Below are 10,943 nucleotides of genomic sequence, written 5' to 3' on the forward strand. Positions count from 1 at the left end.
CAAAGAATCAACACTATATAATGAAGTTTTCCTAATGGCAAAGAACATATTCAATATATGCTGAATAATAGCATTGACAATTCACTACAGGTAGTGTCTGCTCTCACTTTCCCACAGCTCTGCTCTCCTTCAGGTCACCATGATCTTTATGTTGCTAAACCCACTATACAGTTTTCAGTCCTCTTATTGATTAAGGGCTCTCATGGCAGAACTTCCTCCTAGGTTTTCATCTGTGTCCTCCAGTCTCCTTCAGTTCCCTCCCTACTGCTGCCCCCAGGATCTTATAAGTTGATGATCTTCAGAGTTTTCCTCTTGAGACCTTCCTAATTATATTTTTCATAAATATTCTCATCTAGACCCCAGGGTTTGCTTGTCAGATATGTGCTGATAACTTTCAAATTGACTTTTAGACACAGGGTAAATATCTACACTTAGCATGTCCACTTCAACTTGTCAAAAACCTTCAAAACCACTGCACCATGTTTTCTCTATCTCAGGAAGTGCCACTGCAACCCACACTGTTAGACCTGTTACCTAAGCTAGGAAACCAGGCATCCTGCTTGCCTCTTCCTTCTCTCTTATTCTCTTCACTTAGAGGCTCTGTTGATTCTTTCTCCTAAATAGGTTTAAAGCCTAGCCTCCTTAAGCCTCAGTGTTTACTGTGTCTGTTACTTAAATGCCATTTGTTATGAGTCTCTCTCCATCTATTGATATGTTCTTCATTTGACCATCCTGGAGGATTACTTTACATGCAAAGAAGCACTGGAACTCTCCTGTAAAACAATGTATCAGTCTTCATCACCAGTAGAATAAAGTCTAACAGCATAGTACAGTAGAATGAAGAGTAAAGTAGAATAAAGTGAAATAAGGTCTACACGTGACAGAATCCTTTATTACCTCCTACTCTACCTTCCCAGTCCCCTGCTCATCCACCCTCTGCTTTTCACTTTATGCTCCCCAAACTCACTCCTTACTATACACACTCTGTAGACCAAGGTCGTTTCTTGCTCTCTCCTCCTTTCTCTTGTATTATTCCATCTCAGCACCTCCTTTGTCTTTCCACCTAAAAAGAAACAAATAAAAGAAACAAATCCAGCATTTTTTCTTGCCAACTCCTTCTTATTTTTCAAAATTCAGTTCAGGGGAATTTTTTTTTCTGATACATTTTCCATGAGCCTCTTTATTTTCCAGAACAGGGTGAATGCTCACTTGTCTGTTCTTGCAACACATGAGAATTCCATATTTTCATAGATCACATTGAGCTGTATTATCTCTCCCTAATAGTCAAATATCTTGTAAAGGATAGCAATTTTTTTTGGTTGATTTTCCTAATACTTAACAAAGTGCCTATGAAAGAACAGGCACTCAATAATATTAAGTTAAATAATACACCTTAAATAAACAAATTGATCTGATTTAATTCCTACTAAAAGAGATGACAGAGAGAGATTTGAGGGAGAAAAGCCTATCAATAAATTCTTGATAACATAATTCATTTTGTGATCTGGAGATTAGAGAATGCCCTTGTCCTCATCTTTTTAAACAATTTCTTGTCTGTAGTCAAGAGAGATGGGTAATCAATTTGTTTGTGACATTGACACAGCATTTCAAAGATAGACTGTGCAGATTCCTATAGTGGGGACCATAAAGGCTAGGTTGAAGTACTTAAAAGTCTAAAACTATCTGTACAAGCTTCAGAAGCAAGAACAGGAGCTTTTGCTCAATAAAAAAGTAGTTTATTGAAAACAGAAGAGGAAGATGGGAGGTTTCCCCAAAGATCACCATAGTTGACTCATTTGTCACATGCTAGGTAGGGGAGCCTTTCTTGTTCTTGGCTCATTGACTGCCTAAAGCAATCAACCTTTCACCCTCTCAGGACTACTGGTGATGCCTTTCCACTGCTGATACTTTTTCAGATTGAAGTGTTGTGCCATAGTACTAGCCAATTCTAGCCTCATCATTGTGGCTTTTTTTTTTTTTGACACAGAATTTCACTCTCATTGCCCAGGCTGGAGTGCAATGGTGCCATCTTGGCTCAGGGCTCACTGCAACTTCTGCCTCCTGGGTTCAAGTGATTCTCCTGCCTCAGGATCCCGAGTAGCTGGGACTACCGTCACCCACCACAATACTCAGCTAATTTTTTGTATTTTTAGTAGAGATGGAGTTTCACCATGATGGCCAGGCTCGTCTCAAACTCCTGACCTCAGGTGATACACCCACCTCAGTCTCCCAAACTACTGCTGGGATTACAGGCATAAGCTGTTGCACCCGGGCACCACTGTAGTCCTTAAAACTAATCTGTGCCACATATTTGGCTTTCTGATCCATTTATAGTCTGAAAATGGTATATCTTTTTTATTTTTATTTATTATTATGATTTCTATTTATTATTATTATTGTTATTATTATTTTGAGACAGGGTCTTGCTGTGTCACCCAGGCTGACCTGCAGTGGCCCGATCATAGCTCATGGCAGCCTTGACCCTCCTGGGACTACAGATGTACCCCCAAGCCTAGCTAATTTTATTTTTTTCTGTAGAGACAGAAGTCTTACTGTGTTGTCCAGGCTAGTCTTGAACTCCTGGCCTTCAGTGATCCTTCTGCCTTAGCTTTCCAAAGTGCTGGAATTACAGGCATGAGCCACACAGCACCTGGCCCACCTTTTATCTCAAAACCCACTCAAAAATCTGTCAAGTTATTTCATGGAACTTCCATACTTCTTACCATCCACTGTATGGTAACACACCTGGTATTATCAAATATTGGAAAGACTTCCCCAAAACTTGACTCAAAAACGTTAGTGAAACTATCTCAACTTCATCTGGTCTACACACCTGAATAAGGCAGTTTGGCCATTAAGTGTGGCTATCCCAAGAAAGGTGCCATCTCCTACAGCCTGCTTCCTGGGGCACGGTCAAGATGAAAGAGGTGGGAAGTTACTTAGGTCTCTTTTGAAAATTCAAAAATCCATCTTGACGATTCTTGAGCATGTTGCAACTTTCTTTCCCTGAACAGAGCCCTAGACCACTCGACTGATACACTCTCTGAATTGCAGTCCGGTCAAAAGGGGAGATAGGATATTCAACCTTAATTATGGTTAAGTTTTATAAAAATGTCATGTTCCTCTTATTCCTGATCCTTCCAGAAAAAAGTCTGAGTGCAAGTAAGGAATAAGTAGAATAAAAAGGTACAGCTATAGCTACTGGAATGGTATACACCAATTTTGTGGAAGTGAAGAAAAAGCAACTACCCTAATTCCGAAAGAGGGAATACCTTAGACCCAGGAACATATGAGGAAGGGTGGGATGTTAATAATCCTTTTCTCTTTCAAAAACACTACTAAAACTTTCTTTTGGTGTGTTGATATTCCAAATTGTTGCGAGCGTCTTGAATTTCTCTGACTGTTAGGTCTAGTGCCCCTTACCAGGTATGGTCTGATAAGTCTAGCAGAAACAGCAATGCGTGTCCCCAACTTCTGTACTCTCACTGAAAAATACTGTCAATATTTCTAGTTGTCCTCCCTGTCCAATGATGAGTTATTCCATGGTGAGGACAAACACTGGTGGCATGAACAAACAGAACAGGTTGGGCTGACTCTCTTCAGGCAATGCCTCAGAAAGAAAAAAATTAACTAAACTTAGAATCCTAAAAGCGAAATGCTATGTTAGAGGCATCAACCTGTGCTCCTGACTAATAAAAATCCCACTTGGCGGGTCACAACAATTTTAAATAATACTTTTATCTTCAACTTTTATTTTAAGTTCAGGGGTACATGTGCAGGATGTGCAGGTTTGTTACAGAGGTAAATGTGTGCCATGGTGGTTTGTTGCACAGATCATCTCGTCACCTAGGTATAATATTAAGTCCAGCATCCATTAGTGATTCTTCTTGGTGCTCCCCCTCCCACCACCTGCCTGACACCCACATGGACCTGTAGGGAGAAACAGTAACATTTCATTTTCCATGGGCACTGTGTCTATCCTTGAGATTGTACTTGCAAAAAAGCCAGAAAAGATCTTACCTCCATCCTAAAGGCACAGTAATTGCCCCTTACAGGGGAGGCCATAAGTGACCTGAAATTATTTAACAAAATGATTTCTACCAGTAAATCATTTAAACCTTAGATGACTTCAGAGATCTCTGCAAAATGAGGGTTCCTTTGGCTACTTGAAGAAGCTTTCTGGAAGAATAACTGGCTTATTGTTTTTGTAGATCCTGCAAAAAAATAAGTAGGCTTTTCCATAATGAGCATCATCCATTTAAAAACTTGGTATGAAGTTTTTTCTTAGCTTTAGGTAAAGTGATCAATGACACCAAATATGAAATGGAAAGGCATTCAGATCAATGCCAGTTCATTAGTCAAGGGTGTTATGGATGATGGGATTGCCTCAGGCTTCCACCTTTCAGACCAAAGCAGAATCTGTGTAATCACTAATCATAGATTACTAGATAAGGCCAAGTAGCAATGTCAGTACAAAAAATTAAGGAGAAAGCAAGCTGATTTTTAAAGATAGATTCTAATGTTTTACGGAATTTGTTTAGGTGGTTGAGTTCTGGATTGTGGGGATAGGGAGGGAGGAGACATTGTTGAGGTTAATACTCCAGATTGACCTCATCTTGCTAATTGGAGTCCTGTTAATAGTACTCTTAATTAAATACTGAATGAGACAAATTGAATGGAGTTGACCTCACCCCAGTCAGTTAGATTATCAAAGTAGCTGAAGCAGTGATGAACTCATGGGGGAAATTAAGTAGACACCAAGATGGTACATAAATGAAGGAAGAGTAGATCTTGTTGACAGTCAATTCTCTATGGATCTCTTGCATTTCTACCTATCTTGTAAGAAATGATACTAATGGCTTTTGTTTTGAACCACCTTTTCAAGGCTCTTCCTATATTAATAATGTCTCCTTCTAGGACAAAGGTTAGGCAGGTTTGTTTAGAGAACCCTAAAAAAGATTTGAGTTTCCAAAACTCAGAGTTTCTTTCCTATGATCGAACCGCCTCATATGCAGGCATCACCTGGTGCTTTTCACATCACCCTGTGATAATTGAGACTTAAGAACTGAGCAAGAAAATAATGACACTCTGGCTATACTGCCATTGCTTGAGTAACAGGTCATCCTTTGTATTAGACCCAAGAGTCTCATATCTTTCACAGTATCTGTAAAACTGTAACAGGATAACATCTTGATTTGTAAGTAGGGAAATATTTTAGACCCTTAGCAGTTCTTAATAGTTTATAAAATTTCATACCATTCATAGTTTCTGATAAAAATATTTTTAAGGAACACTGTTTGAAGGCTTTGGAATGCTACTAAGATTGTGAAAAATTTCAGGCCCAAGATCTGAGAAAGAAAGGAAACCCTGGAGAAGTGAAACCAGTATTTTAGCACTTTTTCCTTTGGGATGGTTTCTGATCCATTTGCCTTAGTTCAACGTCTTAAGGAAAAACGGAATAAAATTAATTTATCTTCAATGTAGTGGTACATGTAAGTCTTTTAACATATCCTCCATGAATGTCCTCAGGCTTCTCTTTTTTGATTTCTCATTCTGTTCCTTCAGTGGTTCTTCACAGGAAATGGTTTAGAGTCCATTCTCTCTATCTTGCTTTGTCCTTCCTGAAGTAAGTTCCAGTTTGTCAATATCTCATGCAGAATGTGGCATTCAGAAATGAGGACAATTCTTCTAGTGAAATAATTGATGCTTATGTAAGTATAACAATGTGTTACTGGTGAAATGAATCAGCATAGTAAATTCTGCTATAAACGTACAACAAAATATCAAGCAATAATAAAAATGGTATCATCAAAGAATCTCTCCTTCTCTCTCTCTTTACTGGATTGTATAGTGCTCCCCTTCCCCCCGCCAACCCTTCTGCCCCCAATCCATGTTTACTTGGAACTTCAGAATGTGATTTTATTTTGAAATAGGGTCTTTGTGGATATAATTAGTTAAGATCAGGTCATACTGGATTAGGGTGGGCCCTAAATAAAATGACTGGTATCCCTTTAAGAAGGCCATGTGAAGATACATAACCACAGGGAGAATGCCATGTGATGACAGAGACAGAGACAGAAGTGATGTGTCTGTAAGCCAAGGAGTGCCAAGGATTTCTGGCAACCATCAGAAGCTAGTGAGAGGCAAGGAAGGATTCTGCCAACATTTCTTTTTTTTTTTTTTTTCAACATTTCATTTTGAACTTCTGGACTCTAGAATGGTGACAGAATACATTTTGTTGTTTTAAGCCACCCAGTTAATGGTAATTTGTTGTGGCAGGTCTGGGAATCAAATGCATCTATCTATATTAAATTTCTGTTGCTATTTTAAAAATTATCAGAGACTACTGGCTCAAGATAACATAAATTTATTACATGACAGTTCTAGAAGTCAGAAGTCCAAATACATTGGCAAGGCTGCCTGCCTGACAAAGCCTCTAGAGGAGAATCTGTCCCTTGCCTTTCCCAGCTTCTAGTGGCTTCCCTCATCCCTTAATTCATGACCCTGTTAGCATCAGTCTAAACTCTACTTGTGTCTTTGCATCCCCGTCTATGATTTTGACCCTTCTGCCTGCCTCTTTTAAGGACCCTTGTGATTAGATTGAGCCTACCCAATGCAATCCAGGATTTTATTTTCTTTCCTTCCTTCCTCACTTCCTCCCTCCTGCCCTCCCTTTCTCTTCCTTTTTGACTGAGTCTCCCGCTGTCCCCCAGGCTGGAGTGCAGTTGTGTGATCTCGGCTCACTGCAATCTCCGCCTCCTGGGTTCAAGAGATTCTCCTGCCTTGGCCTCCTGAGTAGCTGAGATTACAGGCATGTATCACCAAGTCCAGCCAATTTTTGTATTTTCAGTAGAGACAGGGTTTCACCATGTTAGCCACGCTGGTCTTGAACTCCTGACCTCAAGTGATCCACTCACCTGGGTCTCCCAAAGTGTTAGGATTATAGGGGTGAGCCACACCCAGTCCAGAATTATCTTTCCAAGTCAGGCTCTGACTCACATCTGCGCCACCTCTTTGACCATGTAAGGTAACATATGCACAGTTTCTGGGGATGAAACATGAAAATCTTTTCGAAGTCATATCTATCTGTCTGTCTATCAATCTATCTATCCATCTACATATCTATCTATAATCTATCATCTCTCTGTCTATACCTATATCTCTAGCTAGCTATTTGTACACATGCATATGAGAATGAGAATGATAGTAGGAAGGCGACATCCCTAAATGTCAAAGTGATTATTCCTGTATAAGTTGTTTTTATTTATGTTTTTAGTAAATACATAAAATATATGTTGTGCCATTTTACATGCCATACATGAAATAATGTTGCATCAGCATCTTGAATATTAATTAAAATGTTGATCTGAATGCCACAGAGAGTAATCCATATTCTTGTTGACTTACAATTGCACTTGCATAAGTTGAAGGTCCAGTCGGGGCCTAGACTTTGGAAATGATGCTTAGGTCATGGATTGGGAGATATGCTTTCCAGTCAGAAAGTTCAACATTTCCCTTTGATTCAGTTTCATTGGATAAATTTGTTGTTTTACTGCACAGCTGATTTGTCTTTTGCTCATTTCACCAGAGCATTGATATCTGCTTGGTGTCAGACATTCTTCTTTCAGACACAGGTCATGCAGACATGACTAACAGGTTATTCCCTCACTCTAGGAGCACACAGTCTAGAGGGGAGACAGATGGAGAGCCAAGATTATAGCATAATATGATAAGTGTTGCAATAGATCTCGGAGTATGAAAGCATCAGTGTTCACATGTCAGGGCACTGACGAAGATTTAGTGATGAATGAGTGATGTTAGGTTTATTTTAAGTGAAAAGAAAACTAAAAAGTCTCAAAGACATGAACACATTTCTACAGCCATAATGATGACTCCTGGAACTGCCAAAGCTTTAGGAGAGCCCAAATGCCACAATTCACTGGTTAGACGTAAATACACATAAAGGGTAAGCCATTGCCTGGGCTATTTTCTCAAAACTGGGACTTGCCCGAGGGTTTCCTCCTTCTAGACCTTCTCCCTAACCTTCCTGTGGTTAGTGATTGAGAAGCATTTCTTTCCCGAGGTGTCTGCAGACGAAGAACAAATTGGCAAAGGGTCAAGTATCACACCTGTTTGGTTATGCCTCGTGTGGACCTGGCTCTCCGAGAAGCTGTTAATGCAGCAAGTATTGATGCCTGGGATTGCAAATCCTCCTCTACTTCATGGGGCATCTTTCCACCCCTGGGGCTTCCTCTCCACCTGCTGAAAGAATGTGAAGCTCCCTGGTGCAGGTGCAGCTTGGCATGTTGAAGGAAGTGAACCATGTATCCTAAGTCTTTGAACGTATGTCAGGAGTCAATTAAGACTCAGGAAAATACATGCTACTCATTTGCCTCTGCAGTGCAGCATAGTAGTTAATCAGGAACTAGACTGCCTGGGTTCAAATCCTAACTTGGGCATGTTTATTAGTCCCTTTATGCTTTGGTTCAAGTATAAACTAGCAATAGGATTGCTATGAAGATTAAATCATTCAACACATGTTAAGTGATTAGCAGAATGTTTGGCAGAAAAAAACCCAATACAGAGCATCTCTAAACTTTCTAATATTTAATCCTTTATTCATTAAATCATGGCAGAATGATTTTTTTTTTTTTCCTCTGGATGGCTCTGTTGCTGACCATAAAGGTGGCAGACACTTTTAGCCCTGGGGTGGGGTGGGATGTCACAGACAACTGATTTCACATTGTAGGGGAGCCAATCAGCTACATAGCTGCTGTGCTTTTTTGGATGTTAAACATTTGCTCGTCCATCTCTTTCATGGACATGTGGACCCTGAAAATGGCAGCCATCATTAAGTAGCAACAATGGTGGGGGTTGCAAGAAGCCATCATGTTTTTGGTGTGAAACATCTGCTGGGTGAGCACAGCCACCATCAGGGCCCAGTAATGGTGGCTACCCTTGCGGGTCAGCAGGGTAAAGCCAGGCATGAAGAAGTACAGGCAGGGAAATGAGACCACATTCTCAGCCAGTTTCTGTAGGTCAGCATTTAGCTGGCTGGGGAAGCACAGGCAGGGGGTGACCCCACTCCTGGTGGGAGAAACCAGGTGGTTCAGGTCACCATAGGTAGGTGTGGGCAGCTTTAGAGTTCTGAAGCAGATGTCATAGAGAGCTTCATTATCAATGTAAAATGTCTGTGTTTTGTCTGTGTTTTTTATGAGCTGGTGGACAGAGAGGGTGGCAGGCCAGGTTTCCATTAGCAGCCAGTTTTCACTAATCTTTTACTATAGTTCTGACAAATGCATACGTTCAGCATTAAAGAACTGGAGAAACTGGCCCCTGAGTACAAAGGTTGCAATGCAAAAACAAACCCATTAAGACCCCTACCTGAATTTTCTTGGTTCCTAAAGTCTGATAGAATAATGAAAGCATTCTTATACATATGCCTCCTACCAGGGCCCACTTAAGATTAAGAAAGTTTCCAAGGCTGTAGAGAAACCTTTTCAGACCCTAAAGATTAGGTATAGATTGAATGAAACACTTCTGCTTGCAGGTACACTCCTACTCATAGGCATGGAGCTTAAAATGTATGTAAGCACTGGAGAAAAACTTGTAACTTCGAGTTGTTCTGGTGACTTACTCTGACCTTCTCCCTGTAACTGGTTGCATAAATAAACTTCTTTCTTTCCCAGTCTATCTACATCTTGTTGTTGGATGGCAAGAATAAGCAATGGACCTCATTCATCTGGGACCACCACCATTGTGTTCAACACCTCGGGCTAGGGCAGAATGCCGAATGTGTTCATGATTTGTCTGGGTACTCCTCCCAGACCTTGCTGATGAGAAGGGTATCCATCCAACACCCAGTCCCCCCACCCAGGGAGTGGGTCAGCTGGAAAACCTCCAGGCACTCACAGCTCTTAGCCTCTTTCCTGGCAACGTCCATCACTGACTCCACCAGCTCTGTGCCTTCTGTAGTAGTAGTGGGCTGTGCCTTGGCCCAGTTGTTCGCTGCACCACTCTGACCGAAGATGAAATTGTCTGGCCTGAAGATCCGCCCGAAGGGCACAGAGTCCAAGATGCCGGGCTCAGATCCATGAGCACAGAGCGGGCACCACTGGGTACCAGAGGTCAGCGTACCAAGGGGGTCCCTCCCTGGAAGGGCACGGCAGTCCAGCCCCCCCACCCCTCTCCCACCAGGCCGCTGGGTTCCTGGGAGAATTGTCTCCTGGCTGCAAGCCACCCAGCTCTGCCATGTCGCCGGCAGGGAGTCCAGGGCCCACAATGCAGGGCCACTACCTCAGCAGCCACTGCCACAGCGGAGGTGGTGGAGGCAACTGCGGCGACGTGGACGGCAGGAGAGAGACCCGAGGGAGGAGTCCTTACTATGAGCAAGAAAGGTATAGAGCTTGACACTTAATGAGAAAAAGGTGTCCAAGACTAGAGTTGAAGTTTTTCAGAAGTACCTAACTAGGTAGGAAATAGATACATACCCTAGAGACAATGAAGGAATCAAGTTAGGCATCTCATAATAGAAGAAATTGAATCCGAGGGGCAAGGTGACTTTGCCATGACATTAACATCCCTTCCAATTATTAGCTTCTCTTTGACTCCAGATTGTATTCAAAGAGTGATATCACAGACGATAGAACCACAAGGACCTCAGAGAATGGAGAGGTCAGTGGTGTCGGGTGGGAAGTGCAGTTGAGAGCTCCAAGAAGCATTTGGGCAACAAGTTCAATGGCTCTGAAGCACTACTGACACATTTCAATTTTGTGAGTACCTACTTTGTGAAGTATGTTGTTTTAGGCTTTCCAGAAAAAAATGTATAAATAAATATATTCCATATGTTTATATAAAGAGAGATAAAGAGAGAGGGAGAGAAGAGATCTGCTATCATTTTGTTGCTTCTTTTGATGTTGTTATTGCTGTGCACATGTGTATGA

General features: G+C 41.4%; 1 pseudogene; it reads right to left on the minus strand.

Annotated features, from left to right (window-relative positions):
- Nucleotides 1-8,627: 8,627 nt before the first annotated feature.
- On the minus strand, nucleotides 8,628-10,253 carry LOC105511861 (annotated as a pseudogene).
- Between the last annotated feature and the right edge of the window lie 690 nt (nucleotides 10,254-10,943).

This window comes from Colobus angolensis, unplaced genomic scaffold, assembly GCF_000951035.1.
Source record: "Colobus angolensis palliatus isolate OR3802 unplaced genomic scaffold, Cang.pa_1.0 Scaffold205, whole genome shotgun sequence".
NCBI classification, from domain to species: Eukaryota; Metazoa; Chordata; class Mammalia; order Primates; family Cercopithecidae; genus Colobus; species Colobus angolensis.